Raw genomic sequence first — 20,551 nt, forward strand, 5'->3', positions numbered from 1 at the left:
TTTCAATCCTGGAGACAGAAAAAGGAACTAATTCTCTTCTTTTAAAACAAAAACAAAAACAGAAAAAATCAATCCCATTGATCAATGTGGAAAACCAAAGACCCAAGACTCCCCTGTGCCAAATCACTCCCATGACCCTCCACTATGATTCAAATTGGAGTGTTCTGGAAAATGCCGGTTCGAATTGCAAGGAGGCAGAATCAATCTCTCTCTCTCTCTTAAAAGGAGACACAGGCACTTCTCAGGGACATTCCCTTATGTCTTTTTGATGCAGGAGGTTTAAGAGTCTCCATCTTAAAGCCCGCTGAGTTGGCTGAATGCTGACTTTAGGTGCCCACTATGAGCAGTGTAGTGCCCAGTCCTCAGAAAGAATCTAGAGTATTTTTACAGAACGAATTGCCTTTGTTTACCTTTGTGAATCATTTCATGCATGTTGTTGTTTTTGACCCACCCTTTTGCTAGGATACAAGAGCCAACCTTCTGTAAGAGGGGGAGAAAAAGAAGGAAGATGTGTGAGCTCCCCCTGGTGCTTTCCCGCATTCAGGCCAACTGAAAGGAGCTGCAAGGAAACACGTCTACACAGGCATCAGGAAAAAGAAAATATCTGGATTATTTCCTTTAAAAAGGCCTGTTTCCATGCTGATGGGCCTCAGAGCAAGACTTCCAGGCTTCGGGCCTGAATTCTGTATGTCATCTTAGGAGGAATTCTTGCCTTGTCAGAGAAAGTGTTTCTAAAACAAAATTTAAAGTGGGGGATTTGCCAAGCTGTCCTGCAGACAGGATTACCCTTGGAATCAAACGGGATTACTTTTTGTCCAGAATTGTTCCCTTTGTTAGGCTAGTTATTCTTTGACTGAATAATTTTCACACACTTCTCTTTGTATGTGTTGACAGCACAAAGATATCACAGGAATCTGGTACCAGCCAATTTGACCGGTGGTGACTTTAATTCCAGACAATATCTCCTATCCTAATAATAACCTGTATTCATAATGGCCTCTTTAACACTGGGGGTCAGGGACTTCTGTGGACTCCAGTCATCTGTGAAGATCGTGGGGGAGATTTCACTCAGTCTATTCAGTATATCCAGTATAGTGGCCTGAAACAATTTATCAACGTGTAGTCAGTCAGTCCTGCTCTTGGTCCATACAGTGGAGAGTCTAAAAGATGTGTGAAATACATTCCCTACCTACACATGGGCAAATCACTTAAAGGAGCAAACTTTAATGTTCACTAACATAGTTAAAATGGATGGGCCAACATTATCATGGTTCTTTCACCTCCTAAGTAAATGCAAAGCTTTTCTTCACTCCATTTTGTATGTGTAATTTTGATTGAGTGGGAATCTTGTAAAGCCAAAAATGGAACTGAAAGCCCACTCATAAGACCATAAGTCTTTTTTTTTAATTTTTAATTTTTCTTTTCAGGCAGGGTATTGCTGTGTCGCCCAGGCTGGAGTGCAGTGGTGCCATCATGGCTCACTGCAACCTCTGCCTCCCAGGATCAAGCAATCCTCCCACCTCAGCCTCCTGAGTAGCTGGGACTTACTGGTGTACACCACCACATCTGGCTAATTGTTAGAATTTTATTTTTATTTTTTTGTAGAGACAAGGTTTTACCATGTTGTCCAGGCTAGTCTTGAACTCATGGACTCAGGTTAACCACCTGCCCCAGCCTCCCAGAGTGCTGGGATTACAGGCATGAGCCACCACGCCTGGCCAAGACCATAAATCTTAATTAATCTAGTTCATAGTCTCAAATTCATTCTACTCTCTGATTTTTATTTCTCCCAACTTACTGTGTGCACGCACCCCCCCTTTTTAATGACATTTCTCTGATTTGCACTGCCATCCTCTCTCCTACTCCAGTGATCCAGCATCCACAATTCATTTTGTCATAGGTGAGGCTTACCTCTTTCCTGTCAGTTCTTCACCTGTACAGATTGCTTCCTTTTCTCTTTTTGCACTTATTGTTTGCAACACCCAATGACTTCTTGTAGAGAGCCCAATTCTGTAGTTGATAAAACCCACACACGCACGTATGTTACATCTGGCTCAGAATTGGAAGCTCCATGGAGAAAGGAAATGGCTTTTGTTTCTTCAGTATCTTCACACTCCCAAATGTGCTGATATCTTTAGTCATTCTTAGCTAAATGAGTCAATTGAAATAATAATCTGGAGGGATTTTTTTAAATCTCAAAAATTTTCTAAGTCCCATGTCTCTTAAATGAAAAATTGTCAAATGAAGGAGCCATTTTCAGGATTTTAATTTATGTATTAATGGTACTCTGCTTCCACCCCAAAAGGATTTAAGGTGAGCTTAAAATATTATGAAAATAAGATAAGATTATTAATTCCATCCATGCAAGCTCTAAAATCTTCTATTTCTAGATACTAATCTAAACAATGAAGAGGTTATTTTTTAAAGACAAAAGGTGTGCTTTATAATATCTCTCATTATCATGTTAAGAAAAAAAACCAAAAACACAGATAAAAAATTTCAGAAATATTTTTGCGTTTTCTTTGCATATCATACACATACACACACACACATACATACATACACAGTCACACTAGAACTGTACTGGCAGTGAACATAGGTTGTTTAAAGTATAGCTATTCAACTGTCATATAAAGTGAAATCTATATTTTCTCTCTCCCTATATGACTATATATTTAACATCTCTATGCATATGTGTGTGCATACATATGTATATGTTATATACACACACTCCACATTATTATTTCAAAGGGGATTTTGCTCCTTCTGGCTACCAGCAGTAACTAGTCAATATTTACACTCTTGAATATCGATGACATCATGCATACACAGGAAAGCTGTGGAAAACATCTCCATTTTCAAACAGAGTTTTAATTATTTGTAAAGACTTCAATTGTTCACTAATGTCATGGATTGGTCCTCACAGTGTGAAGTGCAACTGCCCAGATCCCCCACAGTATTATAAATAGTCTTCTAAAGCCGGGTTGATTGATGTTTGGCATAAAACTCTATTCCTCTGAGCACATATATTCCTTCTGTTCACCATTTTCATAGAAAAATACCAGGGCTGATTTTTTATTCAAATCTCCAATTTATGCAGGGTTTAAACTACTAAATACTTAAAGCCGTTTTCAGATCTTTCCCCCCTTTTCTGTTAGGTAGGTAACTAAATCTTTGGCTTCAATGCAAATAAGAATTGGAGATTTAGCAGATTCCTGTGGGGGAGAGGAAGAGTTTATTAATTATATTGAGAATCAAATAATATGCTTCTTTGACACTAATGTTCCATCTTTCTCCACCCCAAGTATCCTATGGGACAACTTTAAAGCCTTTATCAGGGTCTAGATTACTGCATTTATGGTTCCTTAGAAGTAGGAATTTAATGAATGGCATTCTGAATTGAAGAGAGAATTTGAAGGTTTAAGCTGCAACGGTGAAGCAATTTTTTTTCAAAGTATGTGGCAGGGATTGTAATATAAAACATCAAAAAAAGCACAATAAAATACATTTTCATGAGTGTTAATAAATTTTTAATACTGATGAAATGTAAATTTTTCCTTCATGACCCTTATCTGCATTTGACAGAGTCCAACAGAAAACTTTAAGTACCTGTTTAAAGCAATTTACAAGATACTGTGGAGATTCCCAGCAATAAAGAATGGTAAGTGATCTTCTTAAAAATTTTTATATTGACAATATTAAAACCAAGTACCTTATCCAGATTCAACTGGTTTTGGCCAGTGCCTGTACTGGTACCTTTATCAAGAGTGCATACTTACTTTATAGGCTCTATATTAGAAACAAATTCTGCTTGAATACAATTCTGAAAGTGCTGTTACCTGATGGATAGCAATAATTGTTAATTATTATATGATACTTATTACATGCCAGACACTGTGCTAGGCACATTCCATGTATGATTGCATTAAGTTTTTGTAACTATAATCTTCTCTCAGTATCTGTAGGAGACTGGTTCCCAGACCCCCGCAAATACCAAAATCAGTGGATGCTCATGTCCCTGATAGAAACTGGCATAGTATTTATATATAATCTATGCACATTTTCCTGTATACTTAAACTATCTCTAGATTATTTATAATACCAGATATAAGGTAAATGATATGTTAATACTTTCTATAGTGTATTATTTGTGGAATAAAGAAAAGAAAAAAAGTCTGTACCTGTTAAGCACAGACAAAATATTTCCCCCATATATTTTCGATTCATGATTGGTTGAATCTACAGATGTAGAACCTATAGATATGGAGGATTGATTACTCCACGAAGGAAATTATATTATTATCACAGTTTAAATGATGAGAATTCTGAGGCATAAAGAGTTAAAGTGGTTTGCCTAAACTTACCTGCTTACTAAGGATAGAAACAGAGCTCTTAGGATAGTGGATAGTCTGACCCCCCTATGCACTACCTTAGGAGTCAGTGAACTTTTTCCATAAAGGAACAGAGAGTAAATATTTTAGGGTTTGCAGGCCATGCAGTCTTTGTCACAACTATTTAGCTCTGCCACTGTAGTGTGAAAGCAGTTCTACATAATATGTAAATAAATTGTGGTGTTCTGTTCCAATAAATCTTTATTTAAAAAAACAAAAACCAAGTGGTGGGCCAGATTTGCCTTATGGGCCATAGTTTGCTGGCCCCTCTGCTATTCTATTCTGCCTGCATCCTTGGTGCAAAGAAAACCAACCAAATGGACATCACGTTGGAACAGGTAAATCTCTGTGCTGGTTCTGTCTTCTGAGTAGGCAAAAGCAGAAGATGTGAACTGAGGGCCTCAAAAACTGCCTCCCACCTTGGCATTTGACCCTAGGCATCATTGTTGGACACTTTGGAAGGCTCCAGTTAGAACATACTTATAGGCTGGGTGTGGTGGTACATGGTTGTAATCCAGGCTACTCAGGAGAGTGAGGTGGGAGGATCTCTTGAGACCAGGAGTTTATGTTGACCAGCCTGGGCAACATAATGAGAGCTTGTTTCTACAAAAAAACAAAACAAAACAAAACAAAAACTTAAAAATTAGCCAGCGTGGTGGTGTGCACCTATAGTCCCAGCTACTTGAGAGGCTGAGATGAGATGATTGCTTGAGACCAGGAGATGGAGGCTGCAGTGAGATGTGATCAGGCCATTGCACTCCAACTTGGATGACAGAGCAAGGTCCTGTCTCTCTGAAAAAAAAAAAAAAAAATGTACTTGAAAGGATAATGTCTTGCATTAATGTATGTGTCCTAATTATTAATTCATTGTGGTTTACTAGTACTATAGTTAAGCTGGAATCCAACTCCTGAATTTCTGGAGCCCTGAAGACCACTTAGTCTTACTCACAAGATGAGCTTTCTTCGTTCTCTAGGAATTATTGGAGCCCCAAGTTACACTTACTGCAGAGCCTATTTTGTTTAATTGAAGTTTTAATCTGTTTCCCTGGATCTGTGTGGCTGAGATGGTGACTCACTGCTTTTCTAGTCCACTGGCTTGAAGATATGTCTTACATTTCCAAGTCTCTGAACCAGATAGGCCAAGGATTAAGTCTCATCCACCTATTGGCCAACTTTTCTGGTGCTGGCTGCCTCTGTGGAATTCTATTTCCACCTGCTCCTAGATCCTTCATTACCACAGTGCATCCATGGCCATGTGTTAGGAAGTAGATACTATTTCCCCTGCCAGTGTCGACCCATTGTGCTCCCCATCAGATGCTGTATTCTTCAGGACAAATCAAACTTCTTAGTCACTGAAGCTTATCAGGAGCAGCCAGCCAGGCCCAGTGGACAGATGAAAGCCCAGTCTCCTGGGTCCTTTCAGCTGGCTCTGTCCAAGGTAGGCCATGGGGCACAGATAGCAAAATGGGGTGGGGTCAAGAAAGCAAGCTCCCTTACCCTACAGCTTTGCCTAAAGTGAAATATTTCCTTTCTCTCATACTCAAAAGCTAAATAAGATGACTATAAGAGTATTGTTATTATAAGAAAATTGCACAAGGATTTGACCTGACATTTCTCTGAAATATCAGAATAATGGGAATACAGTTTTGGCCTGACTAGCAAAATTTCAGATGCAATTTGGTGAAAGAAAAACCAAAATGATAGTTGATAATTAAAAAGAACCAAGGTGAAAACTTAGCTGTCATATGACCAACAATGCTTTCTCTCCTCTTTCCATACAAACATCTTTTAAAATCAATTTTTATCAAAAATCTCAGTGATTATTTTGTATTAAAGAACTAAGTGGATTTTTTAACCAGGAGGAAAATTCTCTAGTGTTGGGTTTAATCCTTAAATACCAATCAACAAATCTTTTAAAGTTCTTTAAATCATCACAAGATGAAAGAATTCTTTGGATTCAAAGCCAAAGAAGTAATCCCTTGTCTTGTGTATGACCAAAAAGAATGATTGTAAGCAATGAGCCCTGCTTTTAAGTAGATTATAGTGTCACTGGGAGATAAAATTAACATATGAGAGACAATTATAACAACTAAATGGTATGGCAGTCATAGTTTATGAGTTTAGAGTAGAGAAGGATGACTAAACACTGGAATAAGTGCTTTGCAGAGAAGGTTGGGTTCAAAGTGGTTGACAGGAAGCCACTGATGGTTTTGTATGAGGGAATGACCCAAATGTCAGTTCCTTGAGGTTAGAGGTGCCTGAATCTTTTTGGTAACTCAAATAGAAGGCACACATCGTGGCATAGAGTACGTGCTTAAGAAAAGTTCTTTTAGTATAAAAATGGAATTTTAAGGAGATTAGTGTGTGGTGCAGACCATATGTTACAGAGATTGGAATTAGAGAAAAAAAGATGGCAACCTTTTTGATGACCAGTAGTGTGTCTTGATTGTTTTTGCCAGTCAGATGTGTAATAGCTACCAGTACTAGGTAAGCTCTCAAGACATATTCAGTAAATTCAGCAAATTAGTCCTGGACATCAATTAGCAGGTTTAAAAAATTGTCTTAATATTCCAAAAAATGTGAACTCCAAATTTAATACGAGGAAGTTGATCTCCTTTCTTGAGTGAAATGAAGGAATGATTGTATGCTGTACTTTCAAGGAAAGTAGCATAGTAAAAAAAACTCACGGGCATGGGGGTCAGACAGATCTCAGCAAGGAACTTGTCCATATCAGTTGTTTGTTCGTTATTAGCTGGGTGAGCTTCAGTGAGGTCAGTGTTCTATGCTTCAGTTCTGTAACTTGAAAAATAGGGACAATGATGTATAAAATATCAACACAGAATCCGGTACAAGGTAGATCATTCATAGATACTAGATACTCATTTCATTTTTCTTTCTCCTCCTATAGAATTGAATGGAATGTGAATCTACACTCAGGTGAAGCCAGGGTATTTTGAACGTCCCTACAAGACTGAAGCACCACTGGGGAATAAGTAATAGAGATGCCATCATTGTGGAAGTCATAATGCTTGTCCTGAACACGAGGGGTCTCTAGTGGTGAGTACAAAGGGGAAAGCTCTGAGCACTGAGTAAGCCTGGTGGAATACTCACCATTAGTGCTCAAGAGGCAAAAGGAAAGAAGATAGTATTAAAAATAAATAAATAAATAAATAAAATTTAAATGCAATGGAAGGCAAAAGAGACCATTCCTTATCGTTGGTCAGTAAAAATATACAAATTCTTTAGATTTTACAAAGTTATTTCATTACACATGGACGTATTTACTAGTGAAAATGGGTCTTAATGAAAGCTTAAAGTGAGCTAGCTCTGTTCAACTAAAAATGAGTTTCTTTTATTCCTCATGTGAACAAGAAAAAGGGTCTGTTTAGTTAAGCAGAAAAGTACTGGGAAACATTTGCACATGTTGTTTTTTCTGCAGTGGGGGAAACAAGCTTAACAGAGGATTGAAAGCTGATGCCTCCAAACTGTAAGGAGAAGTTTGTGAAGCCTAGAAATTTTCAAAGGAAATTGGCACACGGGCTGTTCTCATGGGCAACAGTAGGTGGAACAATTGACTGAAGTCAAAGTAGAGTTTCTTGCTCCACAGAGACCACCTTTTTACTGCTGGCTTCTCCTTTTTATTCTCTTTCCCAGTCCTTGTCCTGGATGCAGGAGTTGCACTGAGAGAAAAGTTGCAGCATCTCCTAAGGCCCTGAGGTGCACTCTGTGATGGTTCATTCTTGGCTGGAGTGGCCTTGTCCTGGAAATGACTATGTAGCCTTCTCTGAACCCAGATCAGTATAGTGCACTGGAGCATCAGCTTTGTTTGTGATCTATCAGTTTTTTCTTTTTCTTGCCACTGCCCACATGTGATCACCTCTGTCTTTAAAATGAAACTGCTGAGTGATTTGCCAAGGTTGCATGAAAAGGCAGATTGTAAAGCTAAGATTAGAATAGAGGTCTTCAGGCTCCAGGAGTTTGTTTCTGTAGACCAGTGATCATCAACAGACAGGAGACACAACTTCTCCACCTCTCTGCCCCCACTCGGATAGAATATCATAATCTAGGGGAAGAGAGTGTAGTTTCGGAAAACACTTAAAGAAAAAATCCTTCTAAGTACCTACTGTTTTCACAACCAAGCCACCCAAGATTTTCTGTTCAAAATCTTCTTGGTTAGGGGACAAGCAAATGTTGAACGTGGTACTAGTGACCATGTGGCTGCCACAGGGACCATGGCTTCAGAGACACAAAGGAAAGTGAAGACTGAGAAATATCCCCTGGATTTGCCAGATAGGAAGCATTTGGTAATCTTTAAGAGCCTAGTTTCAGTACTGCAGTGAAAATGGAAGCCAGGTTGCAGGAATTAAGAAAAGAATAGATGAGGAAAAGTGCAGGCTTGCATGAAACAGAGAAGTAAAAGTATGGAAAGAAATTGAATTAGAACCTTTGGCAGGATCAAGGCTTTGTCTCCTGGCCGACTGGGTGGGGAGTCCCCACCCCCAGTTCCTCCATCTCTCTCATTTAATGCACTGTTACTTAGCAGTTTACATAAAAAGGCAGAAGGGTTATATCTCCATACATTGATATATTTAATATATTAATAGATTTTTTTTTCTATCCTTGAGGTAATTGCATTTCTTTACTTGTTTCCTGAGGACATCCTCCTGATCTCTGCAACCCTCCCTTTTCCCTATCCCAGGACTAGACAGCTAGACAGTGAGTCACCTAGAACAAAGGCCAAAAATATTTGAAAATCCTCTGGTCTTAGTGTAAATCAGAAAGATTTGAATGCATACTTGTTGAGTGAGTTTTGCTGCCTTTAGAGACTAATCTAGTTCAGAGTTTTAATTATATATCCCCAGGGGCAGGGTAAGAGGAGGGGGAGAATGCACTATAGAAATAGAGAGCAGGAGGTGAAGGAACTACAGATCTCTACCAGGGAAGGCACTCCCTGTCCCCAACCCTGGTGAAGTGCATGGAAGCCCACTTAGCACCCAGCTGCCCTTCTCACTGACCATGAGTAAGAGCCATCTTTGAGCAGCATTTAATATGGCACTCTAGAGCTAGGTTTGTGTATTCCCGAGACCCTGCCCAGGCCTCATCTATCTTACAACAACCCTAGGTGTGGGGCTCAAGGTGGTGATAACAAAAAAAAAAAAAGAGGAAGCCCCTGCTTCTCTCCAAAGAGGCATTAGCTGGAGCTAGACTGAACTCTTCCACAGGACAAGGAAAGTGGTAGAAGACACTATCCTGTTATGTATGTCTTCATGAGTAGAAGTGGGTCTTTCTCATTGTACTGGGCTATTCTTGAAGGCAAAAATAATATCTTTTTACCTTTGCATACTCAACAGCTGGATAGTACTTGGCATAGAGCTTAATTAATGTTTGTTGGATGACTAAATGAGCAAATGGCTGATTGACAAATACATGAAAGTGAAAATATTTAGAGGTAGGAGGAAGAAGTAGCCAAAGATAGAGACAGAGGAGAGGTAAAAGATGTTAGTAGAAGGAAGAATGATCATTTAAACTGAGCCGAGCAATGATCGGGGCAGAAGAGGTTGAAGAATAGATCCAAGTTTGTTCAGAGCTTGGAAAAAGGGATGAAATGAAATAAGGTTAGTAGTCTCTGATATGTTGAAATGAAAAAAAAAAAAAGCCATATTCTTAATTGCCTTAGTTAAATTTAGTTAACACTAAATTTATCTTCTTTATAGTTCTATTTCTGACCATAATACATGCCTTATACAGTTGACAGGTAAGAAATAGTCAAGATGGTCATAGCCTCCATAAAAGATAAAGGCACAGGGCTATAATTTAAGTCTTTTGGTATTCATATATAGAGAAGCATGTCACCACCACCATTAGATAACTCTCTTTATGATCTAAGGACAGAATTCTGCTGTAAGAGTATGTTCCAAGTGCCAGATAGAATGTGTGCTCTTCTACTTTTGAGAGTGGTTTCATGTTTACTCATTCACTAATTTTTCACTCTGGGCCCTGTATTCACTCATTTAGAGGCACCAATTCAGCTCCTCTTCTGTGGAGAGACTACATGGGTGCTGAAGAAACAAAGACACAACGCAGCTCCTCTCAAAGGAGTTCAGAGCTTAGCAGGGGAGACAGACCCATGAATGCATAGTTACGCATCAATGTGCTGCACGAGCACTGAAGCCCAAGCACAAGCGGCCTGAGTCCCAGTGAGTCTAACCCCTCCCCATCCTGCCCTCCCACACCACAACCCAATCCATCCTATTGACTGCCTGCTTTATCCCCCATGCTGCTCTCAGCCTGGACACTGTATCCAGAATCCTGGGCTCTAGCAAAGACTGGAGCTCTGAAGCTCTCCTTGGTTCTCCCAGTCTCTCTCCCAGGAGCTTAGATCTTGCCTCCTCCCTGGTGAACACAGCTAGACCCTGTGCTCTGAATTCTGCTGTACTCCAATGCCACTTTGTTCCACTTGTTGTTCAATCCTAGTTTGATCTAGACAAGACCTTTGGACACTAGCTTTGGACTGCCTGACTACTCTTGCTGGAGGCTGTTCTTAGCATTTCTCTCAGATCTTGTCCTCTGTTCTCATTGAAGCTCTCTGCTCCTTCATGCAATGTCTTGCTTTGAGGTCTCCCAGCTTGTCTCAGGTTAAAGTCTGTCCAATATAGCTTTGCCCCTTAGGCCTACACTGTCATGATCCTTGCAGATACCTCTTTTGGCAGGGAAACTTCCTTAGATCTCTTCAGAAGGGAGAAGCAACATTTTGCTTCTGTCAGGGATAGCCCATATACTGAGGCCTTGTGGGCCTACAAATGCAGTCATTAGCATAATTCTTCTTTTTTTTTCCTTTTGAGACAGAGTCTTACTCTGTCTCCCAGATTGGAGTGCAGTGGTGCAATCTTGGCTCATTGCAACCTCTGCCTCCTGGGCTCAAACATTCCTCCCACCTCAGCCCCCTGAGTAGCTGGGACTACAGACATGAGCCACCACACCCAGCTAATTTTTGTACTTTTTTATAGAGATGGGGTCTTGCTACATTGCCTAAGCTGGTCTTGAACTCCTGGACTCAAGCAATCCTCCTGTCTTGACCTCCCAAACTGTTAGGATTACAGGCGTGAGCCACTGTGCATGGCCCATTCACAGATTACATTATAAGAAGCAGAAGAAGACTAGTGAGATAGAAGTGACGTGTAACTCACTCACTAACTCTACCATGTGGAAGTCAAATGCTTTGTGTTCACTTCAAGGGAAAGTATAAAATTGTGGATTAAATAACTTAATGAAATATATATGTATATGCCTGCGTGTGTGTGGGTTTGTGTGTATGCATATATTAGTGGGAAAGATGGAAATGAAAATCAGTATTTCTTAGTCTCTTACTTTAATTGTTAGGTCATGCCAATAAATTTCAACATATACTTTTTTGGTGTAATAGGGTTATTTAATTTAGAATATGACAACGTTTAAGAAAAAATGTTCTTTCTGTAACATTACCCCTTGATTTACTGAAGCTTTAGGATTACTTTTGTTGTTAAACTCATTTGCCAATATGCTTCTCAATGTTGTATTTCTCTGCAAGAATAACAGCTTAAAACATAAAAAGACACCACAAAAAAGAAGAAAGATGATCCTTCAAACCACTTTTTAAAATATTTATTTATTTATTTATTTATTTTGAGACAGAGTCTCACTCTATAGCCCAGGCTTGAGTGTGGTGGTGTGATTTCGGCTCACTACAGTCTCTGCCTCTCGGGCTCAAGTGATCTTCCTGCCTCAGCCTCCCAAGTAACTGGGAATACAGGCATGGCCCACCAGTCCCAGCTAATTTTTGTATTTTTGCATTATTATTATTTTTTAATAGAGATGGGGTTTCACCACATTGGCTGGGCTGGTCTCAAACTCCTGACCTCAAGTGATCTGCCCACCTAGGCCTCCCAAAGTGCTGGGATTACAGGCTTGTGCCACCGTGCCTGGCCCCAAACCATTTATTTTGGAGGCAAGTGTGCTATTTCAAAATCAGAGTACTTAGTTTCAAGCCTTCAATTCTGTTAAAAGATAAATAAATATATATATTTTTAAAGTAAGCAAAAATAACTTCTTTATTGTAAACACAGTATTACTGAAAATTCAAATAATTTTTGAGCTGATGGAAAAATAATTGTGAATCATCAGTTTGTCAGATGTCAACATCAGCTCCAACAAATTTGGACTGACTTCTTAACAGGTTTCTGATAGCTGAAGTAGTGGAAATCCAGAAGGCAGATAGGGAGGAACAAGTGTAGATAGATGAGCGGTTTGGAATAAATGGCATCTTGCTGCTGAAACAAGCTTCACACATTAACCAGCAACCGTGAGGTTCCTGACTTTCCTGATCCCCAGGAGATGCTTATGCTAGGGATAAATTTCTATGTTGAAGCATTTGACAAGCTTTAGTTCCTGATGTCTCACACTCAAGCCTTACTTTATAGTCACATCTGTTAGTTTAAAGCATTTTTAGTTTATTGAAGAAGGCTTCACAAAGAAAAAACAGATGATGAAAATCTCATCTGTCAAAACTGTTATTAAAACCAGTAACAGTGTGAAATTTTGTTTAAATTGAAAGCATCATTTATTTTTATCAAACATTTTATAAACAATCACATTTGAGAAAGATTTGGGGGACCTGGAGAGCCCTCAACAAAATGCAGCTCATTATGTTGCTTTGTTTAATGTGTAGCTTTGAGATGGCTGGGGCTGCCTCCCTTTATCTTAGTGTGAGCCCGGAAGGGTGAGGAAATTACCAAGAAGCAGGGGCTTGCCCACCTTGATGAGGGAGAATGAGCAGGGAAGAGGAGTAGCCCTTAAATGGAGGCTGAAAAGCAATATTGTGTTGGCAGACAACAGGAACACCTGATTGGCCCTTTTCTGATGGATTAGGAAGAGTGACATGGCCTGAACCTTGAAGTCCCTGAAAGAGTTTAGGAAAAATAATGAAAAAGAAAAAAGAAGAAAATTCATGGAAAGATTGAGTAAGGCTTCGTTTCTTTTCCTCTCTGGGTAGACAGCTGACTTCGTGCTCAGATCTGCTACTGATATCAAAGGGTGTTTCACGGCCAGAAAGAGTAAATGACACCCTTAAAAAAGAAAACAAGATGAACATCAAATCCATTTAGTCGAATCTTCATTCAATCCAGATGTTTGGCAATGTAGAGACAAAACATCCGCCACTTTGCTATTGTGTAGACTTGGCCTTAGAATATACAAAAGATCCAGTTTCACATTCTTAACTGGGCTCATAGTTCTTTGGCTGTTTGGTATTAGCAGCTTGGAAAAAGAAAACACGTCTAAGGAAAGTAGAACAGTGTAAATCTGAGTGATTTGTCCAAGCAGTGACCTTTCCTTCCTTTTTCCAGGTGATGCTGTACTTAATTTTGTCACACTTGGAGATCATCCCCTGGGGGCCAGCAAAAGTTTCCCCATGGGGTATGGGGTACTGGAACGGGGGCACACAGGGTGTTAAAAGGCTTTCCAGGTCCTCAAGTTCCCATTCACACTCTTTCCTAAGGCTGCCTGGTCTAAGAATGGGTCTAGTTCTTCCATATCTGCCCTTTCTCAAGCCCTCCTTCTTCCACCTCTAAACCAAAACCAAAACCAAAACCTTCTCTCTGGATCCCACTGGGAAGTGTTCCCCCAACGTATACAGAATCTTCAGCACAACCAAAAAAGGGACTTGAGAATCTTCAAAGCCTGCTAAAATCAAGACCTCAGTCTGTGCCTTATCTGCCTGTATTGCACAATTTCAAAGAGGAGAAGGTGAAAATTATATATTTATTTCCCAAATACCAATATTGTGTTTTCTTGAAAAAGGATCACATATTAGTGTTAAGTTTGTATTTATATTTTGTGAATATTTATTCAGGGCCGCAGAAAAAACATTTTCATTAGCTTTTGCCAGATTATTGTGTACTTTAAGCCTCTATTTTATTTTTACTATAAGCACAAATATCCTGGTCTCTACTAGCCTCTTTTCTGCTCACTTATTTATTTAACTTTTGCCATATACTTATAACAGAAATGTCTTGTTGGTTCTACTCCTTAAAAATCCATTTAACAACACTAATTAATGTACTTTTTGTAAGTTCTGAACTTCCTGTGGCCCAACCCTTTTTAAGAATTGCTGTTGATTTACTTTGAACCCTGCATCGCTCTAGCTATAAGCTATATTTATCCATGGAAACAGAAACTAATTGGGAGAAAAATCATTATTTTTTTCATTAAAAGATGCATTTCCAATAAAAATTTATTACATTCAATCAGTTTAAATCAAAAGTTACATTTATGTTTGATAAATTGTGGATTCACAGCCATAATGATAATTCAGAAAAAATTTTGATAGTATTCGGCATATCGTTCATTTTTATTTCAAGAAGTCACAGGAAGTAAAAACAAGGTAAACTTTCCCATTTGTATACATATTTTTGTTGCATAGAAAATTGTTTACTGAAAAGTTGAGTAAAAGACTTTCAAGCATATATTTGTTAAGAAAAAAATTCATGAGAAAAATGGAATGGAAATATAAGATCAAGGGGAAAATGATACGAATTTTCCATTAAAGAAGTGTTTGTCCATGTATTTTATAAATGTATGATGATGGTTATGGAATTCTGCTGTGTATCAGTTAGAGTCCTGGTGGAGATCAGGTGGCACATTTCAGTTAAAGAAACTGAACTGAGTTTACTAAAAGAAAACTTACAAAGTGAAATCTAATTGGGAGTGATGGGGGAGGGACAGCAAAGTCCTGAAGGTGTCACGGGAGGGAACTGCCACCAGTTCCTGGAGAACATGGCTGTAGCTGAGAAGAGAGCTGCATTGTAGTAGCTGTGGCTTTTGGTAGACCAAGGGGGCAAATCTGTATTCTAGAAAGAAGGAAATCTGGGGTATCTGACCAAAGTTTCCACATATCCTCTCGTCTCCAGCTAGCGCCCCCCATTGGTGAAACCTAACCCCTGAGAAGTGGTGATAAACCTCAGGCTTCTACTTCCCACTCCCCAGCTTCACCTCTCGCTTCCAAGCTAGTTCTGTTGAGGTAGAAAGGGAAAATGATGTCATGATGTGACCATGCAGAGCTAGCTTGACTCCTCACAACTGTCTTCTGGGTTTTCTGATTGCCCACAGAGTTGTGTGGAAGAACAGGTGCACTTTGCCAATATGCCTGAGAAGGACAAGAAAATTAGCTGAGCAAAGACCAGGTCTTGGGACAAAAACTGCATGCATTGATAGAATGCAGAAATTCCAACATCTGAAGCCCAGACATTCCCACCCTGAAATCCTGGCTCAATGTTGTCTCCCCTAGATCTCAAACTTCACTCTGGGGAGGAAAAGCAGAGGACAAACCTTAATGTGACTAAGAAAACCCTAAATTGGCTAAAATGACCAGATTTAAGTTTCTAGTATTACCCAGAATAGGGATTCAAATTAGATATTTCTCATCCTTCAAGATGCATCCTTCAGGACTTCCATGAATTCTTCCCTGTCTTCATCATTTTCTGTCTCCATACTTCTGTTCCAACTGTTCAGTGATTATTAAATTAAAAGTGTTTGTGTGCTTGGATTTCCCTCTTAACAGGGTAGATGCTGTGTCTTATATTAGCTGAGGAGAGAGCTGCCTTGTGGTAGCTGTTCATGGGATGGAACTGTGTTCTAGAAAGAAGGAAATCTGGAGAATGAATACCATGACCCCAGTCTCCACTTGTTCTCTGCTCTATGTGCCTACTGCTTAGTGCAATGCCTGTCATGTAGTAGGTTTTCATATTTTAAAAAATTAGGTCAGAACTCACGTTCAGTAGGTACTCATGTTAATGTTCCTTTTTTAATCTGTGGTAATGTTACTGTTCTGAAGCCTACTTTGCCTGATATTAATATAGCTATTCCATCTTTCTTATGATTCATATTTGCAAGGTGTATTTTTTTCTGTGTTGTTACTTTTAATTATCTGGGCCTTTATACTTAAAGTGAGTTTCTTGTAGACAATGTATAGTTAGGTCTTGATTTTTCACTCATTTCAGTGATTTATGATTTTTAACTGAGAGGTTAGACTATTTATTTTTTAATATGATTGTTATGGTTAGGTTAAAATCTATTATCCTTGCTCCATCTGTTTTTTAAAAGACTCCTTTTCCCCCCTCTTTACCTGTCTTATTTTAGTTATTTTTTAATGTTCCATTTTATTTCCACTACTAGCTTACTAACTACACGTAGCAGTTGCTTTAGGGTTTACAAAACACATCTTTCACACATCACTGTCTATCTCCAAATCATATTATACTATTTCACATATAATGTAACAGTCTTACACCAGTATACTTTGATCTCTCAATCCCATCCTTTCTTCTATTATTATGCATTTTATATCTTCATATTTTATAAACCCCATAGTGAGTTGTTGTTTCTGCCTTAAACAGTCAATTATTTTTTAAAGAAAAAATTTAAAAACAGGAAAAAAGTTAGTCATTTTTATTTCTCCACAAATTTATCATTTTAACTGCTCTCCATTCGTTTTAGTAAAGTCAGTTTCCATCTGGTATCATCTGCCTGAAGAATCTCCTTTAATTTTTTTTTGTATTGAAAGTCTGCTGGTAAAATATTCTGTTTTTATTTTTCTTAAGGTCTTTATTTCACCATTATTTCTGAAACATATTGTACTGTGTATAACGTTCTAAGTGGACAGCTGTTTTTGTCAGTTTCTGAAATAGTTTCTTTTAAGAAATCTGCTGATAGCTTTATCTTTTGTTAACTTTTTATTTTTTATTTTTTTATTTTCTTTATTATACTTTAAGTTCTAGGGTACATGTGCGCAACGTGCAGGTTTGTTACATATGATACATGTGCCATGTTGGTGTGCTGCACCCATTAACTCCTCATTTACATTAGGTATATATCCTAATGCTATCCCCCCCACCCACCCCACAACAGGCCCCGGTGTATGATGTTCCCCTTCCTGTGTCCAAGTGTTCTCACTGTTCAATTCCCACCTATGAGTGAGAACATGCAGTGTTTGGTTTTCTGTCCTTGCGATAGTTTGCTAAGAATGATGGTTTCCAGCTTCATCCATGTCCCTACAAAGGACATGAACTTATCATTTTTTATGGCTGCATAGTATTTCATGGTGTATATGTGCCACATTTTCTTAATCCAGTCTATCATTGCTGGATATTTGGGTTGGTTCCAAGTCTTTGCTATTGTGAGTAGTGCCACAATAAACATACGTGTGCATGTGTCTTTATAGCAACATGATTTATATTCCTTTGGGTATATACCCAGTAATGGGATGGCTGGGTCAAATGGTATTTCAAGTTCTAGATCCCGGAGGAATCGCCACACTGTCTTCCACAATGGTTGAACTAGTTTGCAGTCCCACCAACAGTGTAAAAGTGTTCCTATTTCTCCACATCCTCTCCAGCACCTGTTGTTTCCTGACTTTTTAATGATCGCCAATCTAACTGGTGTGAGATGGTATCTCATTGTGGTTTTGATTTGCATTTCTCTGATGGCCAGTGATGATGAGCATTTTTTCATGTGTCTTTTAGCTGCATAAATGTCTTCTTTTGAGAAGTGTCTGTTCATATACTTTGCCCACTTTTTGATGGGGTTGTTTGTTTGTTTCTTGTAAATTTGTTTGAGTTCATTGTAGATTCTGGATATTAGCCCTTTGTCAGATGAGTAGATTGCAAAATTTTTCTCCCATTGTGTAGGTTGCCTGTTCACTCTGATGGTAGACTCTTTTGCTGTGCAGAAGCTCTTTAGTTTAATTAGATCCCATTTGTCAATTTTGGCTTTTGTTGCCATTGCTTTTGGCATTTTAGACATGAAGTCCTTGCCCATGCCTATGTCCTGAATGGTATTGCCTAGGTTTTCTTGTAGAGTTTTTATGGTTTTAGGTCTAACATTTAAGTCTTTAATCCATCTTGAATTAATTTTTGTATAAGGTGTAAGGAAGGGATCCAGTTTCAGCTTTCTACATATGGCTAGCCAGTTTTCCCAGCACCATTTTGTTAAATAGGGAATCCTTTCCTCATTTCTTGTTTTTGTCAGATTTGTCAAAGATCTGATAGTCGTAGATGTGTGGTATTATTTTTGAGGGCTCTGTTCTGTTCCATTGGTCTATATCTCTGTTTTGGTACCAGTACCATGCTGTTTTGGTTACTGTAGCCCTGTAGTATAGTTTGAAGTCGGGTAGCATGATGCCTCTGGCTTTGTTCTTTTGGCTTAGGATTGACTTGGCAATGAGGGCTCTTTTTTGGCCCCATATGAACTTTAAAGTAGTTTTTTCCAATTCTGTGAAGAAAGTCATTGGTAGCTTGATGGGGATGGCATTGAATCGATAAATTACCTTGGGCAGTACGGCCATTTTCACAATATTGATTCTTCCTATCCATGAGCATGGAATATTCTTCCATTCGTTTGTGTCTTCTTTTATTTCGTTGAGCAGTGGTTTGCGGTTCTCCTTGAAGAGGTCCTTCACCTCCCTTGTAAGTTGGATTCCTAGGTATTTTATTCTCTTTGAAGCAATTGTGAATGGGAGTTCACTCATGACTTGGCTCTCTGTTTGTCTGTTATTGGTGTATAAGAATGCTTGTGATTTTTGAACATTGATTTTGTATCCTGAGACTTTGCTGAAGTTGCTTATTAGCTTAAGGAGATTTTGGGCTGAGACGATGGGGTTTTCTAAATATACAATCATGTCATCTGCAAACAGGGACAATTTGACTTCCTCTTTTCCTAATTGAATACCCTTTCTTTCTTTCTCCTGCCTCATTGCCCTGGCCAGAACTTCCAACACTATGTTAAATAGGAGTGGTGAGAGAGGGCATCCCTGTCTTGTGCCAGTTTTCAAAGGGAATGCTTCCAGTTTCTGCCCATTCAGTATGACATTGGCTGTGGGTTTGTCATATATAGCTCTTATCATTTTTAGATACGTCCCATCAATACCTAATTTATTGAGAGTTTTTAGCATGAAGGGCTGTTGAATTTTGTCAAAGGCCTTTTCTGCATCTATTGGGATAATCACGTGGTTTTTGTCTTTGTTTCTGTTTATATGATGGATTACATTTATTGATTTGCATATGTTGAACCAGCCTTGCATCCCAGGGATGAAGCCCACTTGATCATGGTGGATAAGCTTTTTGATGTGCTGCTGGATTTGGTTTGCCAGCATTTTATTGAGGATTTTTGCATCAATGTTCATCAGAGATATTGGTCTAAAATTCTTTTTTTTGTTGTTGTGTCTCTGCCAGGCTTTTGTATCAGGATGATGCTGGCCTCAAAATGAGTTAGGGAGGATTCCCTCTTTTTCTATTGATTGGAATAGTTTCAGAAGGAATGGTACCAGCTCCTCCTTGTACCTCTGGTAGAATTCGGCTGTGGATCCGTCTGGTCCTGGACTTTTTTTGGTTGGTAAGCTATTAATTATTGCCTCAATTTCAAAGCGTGTTATTGGTCTATTAAGAGATTCAACTTCTTCCTGGTTTAGTCTTGGGAGGGTGTATGTGTCGAGGAATTTATCCATTTCTTCTAGATTTTCTAGTTTATTTGTGTAGAGGTGTTTATAGTATTCTCTGACGGTAGTTTGTATTTCTGTGGGATCAGTGGTGATATCCCCTTTATCATTTTTTATTGCATCTATTTGATTCTTCTCTCTTTTCTTCTTTATTAGTCTTGCTAGCGGTCTATCAATTTTGTTGATCTTTTCAAAAAACTAGCTCCTGGATTCATTGCTTTTTTGAAGGGTTTTTTGTGTTTCTATCTCCTTCAGTTCTGCTCTGATCTTAGTTATTTCTTGCCTTCTGCTAGCTTTTGAATGTGTTTGCTCTTGCTTCTCTAGTTCTTTTAATTGTGATGTTAGGGTGTCAATTTTAGATCTTTCCTGCTTTCTCCTATGGGCATTTAGTGCTATAAATTTCCCTCTACACACTGCTTTAAATGTGTCCCAGAGATTCTGGTATGTTGTGTCTTTGTTCTCGTTGGTTTCAAAGAACATCTTTATCTCTGCCTTCATTTCGTTATGTACCCAGTAGTCATTCAGGAGCAGGTTGTTCAGTTTCCATGTAGTTGAGTGGTTTTGAGTGAGTTTCTTAATCCTGAGTTCTAGTTTGATTGCACTGTGGTCTGACAGATAGTTTGTTATAATTTCTGTT

The 20,551-nt window shown here is 38.8% G+C and overlaps 1 long non-coding RNA gene across 1 annotated transcript; it reads left to right on the forward strand.

Annotated features, from left to right (window-relative positions):
* The first annotated feature begins 3,582 nt into the window (after positions 1-3,582).
* Positions 3,583-10,588, forward strand: LOC134808613 (uncharacterized). Its single transcript, XR_010151943.1, has 3 exons — positions 3,583-3,661; positions 7,300-7,448; positions 10,407-10,588. It is a non-coding gene; the product is annotated as an uncharacterized LOC134808613 (long non-coding RNA).
* The last annotated feature ends 9,963 nt before the right edge of the window (positions 10,589-20,551 follow it).

The sequence above is a fragment of the Pan troglodytes genome, chromosome 17, assembly GCF_028858775.2.
Source record: "Pan troglodytes isolate AG18354 chromosome 17, NHGRI_mPanTro3-v2.0_pri, whole genome shotgun sequence".
NCBI classification, from domain to species: Eukaryota; Metazoa; Chordata; class Mammalia; order Primates; family Hominidae; genus Pan; species Pan troglodytes.